Source organism: Lissotriton helveticus, chromosome 1_2 (assembly GCF_964261635.1).
Source record: "Lissotriton helveticus chromosome 1_2, aLisHel1.1, whole genome shotgun sequence".
Classification (NCBI taxonomy): domain Eukaryota; kingdom Metazoa; phylum Chordata; class Amphibia; order Caudata; family Salamandridae; genus Lissotriton; species Lissotriton helveticus.
The window spans coordinates 136,735,139-136,738,008 of NC_136058.1; the positions used below are offsets into that span (position 1 = coordinate 136,735,139).

The window sequence follows — 2,870 nt, forward strand, 5'->3', positions numbered from 1 at the left end:
TTTCGGCAGGCTCCCAACGGGCTGAAGGAGCCCGCTGCCCAGTCAGAAATGACTCATAAGGGCAGGCCTTTCCGCACTTGGGGTTACAATGCATGGTTTCCGGCATGGTATCCATGCCAGCCTGTCTGACATGGAAATCATGTCATAAAGCATGTTTGGGGGCCCACAGCAGGGCCCCCTTGGGAGCGCGGCCTCCGGTTGTGGGCCGAGGGGGCACCTTAAGGTGCCTTCTGTGGGGTGCAGGGATGAACAGCATCTCCCATTTCCCTATGGGAGCATGTATTACAGCTAGTTTACGGATGTAATCCATGCTCCCATAGGTAAATGCAGGAATGCACCCAAACAGTGTTCAGTCACATCCTCTGTGGCGTTTGGACCACCGACCAGTGGTCGGTCGGTCCGAGGACCAAGACGGTGTTCGGTGAACTTAAGTCCACCCAAAATCGTAATAAGCCCCAAAATGTTCAATACTCACATATAAATTCTTAATTACTGTTATTATCACACCATCTAATCACAATATCACGTCAATAAGGTGTTAAAATTCACATCTATTCAGAAATGATAAATGTAATAAACCTATTCTAACATTCTGCATTCTTTTACGATGCAGTATGTAAATTAAAACTATGTTTTGTCATTTCTCGAAATGTGGAGCTCAACACACGTTTTGTAATTTTTCATGTAACGCAGTGTCACACAAAATCGTTTTTCTTTGTAAAATGTGGTAGATTAATGAGAGAAAAAACCTCTGCTCTATCAATAGTCACACAGAAGAAACAGTCTTGGGGGAAAAAAGATGAATTTAGAGACAATTTCAAGACTTGAGTAAGGATTAAGCATTGAAATGGGCAGAGGTTGGTGACCACATCTGCTGTAACTTCTGCTGATTTCATGAAGAGTGCTGCTCATCCTTAAGAACCGAGAGACATTATCTCTTGTAGGTACTGCTATGAGTAACACAACCATTACATCATGGTACACTCTCTGATGAGATCTGTCCAGTTTCACCTGCAGGAAATTCATAGTTCTGACTGAATTCTGCAGGGGGGTCAGGATACTTGTGACAGGGCCTAACTCCCTAGGCTAGTTTGCAAGTTACTAGATTTAAAAAGCGACAAGCTAAGATGGATACACAACCTTCTTCAACAGCTTTTGACAGCATCAGCTGTGGTATATTGTTAATGGTGTTGTCATTACTGAGGTGCTGGGGCAGTAACGTGAAAGGTTACATCTATTGATCCCCTCTGGCAAGGATATACAAAGGATTAATAGGTGGAGAGACACCTCAGAAATCGAAGCAGCTTTCACTATTTGTCCTCCTCTGGGAACCTCACTCTAAATTCACAGACAAAAGACAATTTTTGGTCTAACGCATTTATTTGTATGATATTTAAGCAGTAGATTGACATCGGGAAGTGTATACTTATATACGCAGCTTTATCTTGTGAACTGAACATCAGTATTAGGTCTTGCTAAAAACATCCTTAGATTTGTCCCTACTAGAGCTATTTTTAACCATACTTTAAAATATATTGTAAGTACTTTTGGGGCATGCCCTTGCTCATCTTATTTATTTCCGCTCCCTGCTCCTGATTCAATTCCTTTAATATACATTTCAATGTTAATACAGGAATATTTTGGTCTCACCATGTTTTGATTTGATGAGTTTTATCCACTGATAAGATCGGTTTAAGATTTTTCCTACAGCATATTCCTATTGCATTTTGCTTTTAGCATTCAATAGAAGCACACATCTCTTTCTCTTCAGGATCTTTAAGGAAGACTTGATCACCACCTTCAACATCATGGCTTGACTTGTGGTTCACCTCCTTGGAGGAGTTCCAAGCACCCTCAGAGGCAGAGCCAAGAGCTTGCATGTCTCAGTGTACGATGGTCGAAGAAAGGATCATGTGGATGAGCTGGGACACTTTTTTGATCAGGGCTAGTCCCAAGGGGTGGCTCTGGGATCCTCATCTACCTCCCAAAGCTACAGGGCCTGAGACACACTCTCCACAGTTAACAACTCATTGTATGTGAACCAGTGGTTCTGGGGCTCCACTCTTGCCTTGTCTATTAAATTATTTGTGCCAGTCATTAATTTTCTTATGGCAAAGAGAATTAACTTTCACAGTCTTGTCAATGCTAGCCATTTACATAAGTGGGGATTCTCTTCTCCACAACCAAGCATATCCCCTTAGAGGTCTAAATCCCAATCACAGTAGAGCTGAGCTTTAAGGCTCAATGGTGTATTCTACCTAGAATACCAGCCTTTTGGGAGAGAACATGTCAGTGCCTCTGTCATTTTTGGAGTGGGTGAGAAACATTGTAGCTTCTTGAAGGACTTTGCTCCATGCTACAATAAGACTTTCTGAGGTATTAGCAGAGTCAGTCTCTGGGATACCACTCACACACAACAACAGCCTGCTGCGGGTATCAGACAAAATGTGAGTGTGCCAAGAACAAAGTATCGTACTTCACCTTTCCCCTTGTATCTTAGCACCTCATTACTAGCTCCCCCCTCTTTTCTCCGCTGTTTCAGCTCCTCGTGGCTCCCACTGACCCTTCTATCTTTCACCCTACTCTTCTGCTGCTCTCACACTTTACTCTCTATCTCTGGTCTCTCTCCGTCATCACACACTGACCCTGCCACTCTTGGTGACGTTGGGTAAAGATTCCTCACTTGCTGAAATATTGTTCTGTTGATTTGCACATGAGCCTTACATGGGCACATTTCTTGTAATGGGGGTATGACGTATAATAGGTAATTCCTTGACATACAATCTGGTATACTGGAGCACCCAATTGTATCAGCTAGAATGTAGGGGATGTTTAGGCACATGGCATTGAAGCCCAGACTAACACTCTTT

The 2,870-nt window shown here is 43.0% G+C and overlaps 1 pseudogene; it reads right to left on the reverse strand.

Moving 5' to 3' along the window:
* Positions 1-1,717: 1,717 nt before the first annotated feature.
* LOC144802155 (proteasome subunit alpha type-5 pseudogene) lies at positions 1,718-2,327 on the reverse strand (annotated as a pseudogene).
* Between the last annotated feature and the right edge of the window lie 543 nt (positions 2,328-2,870).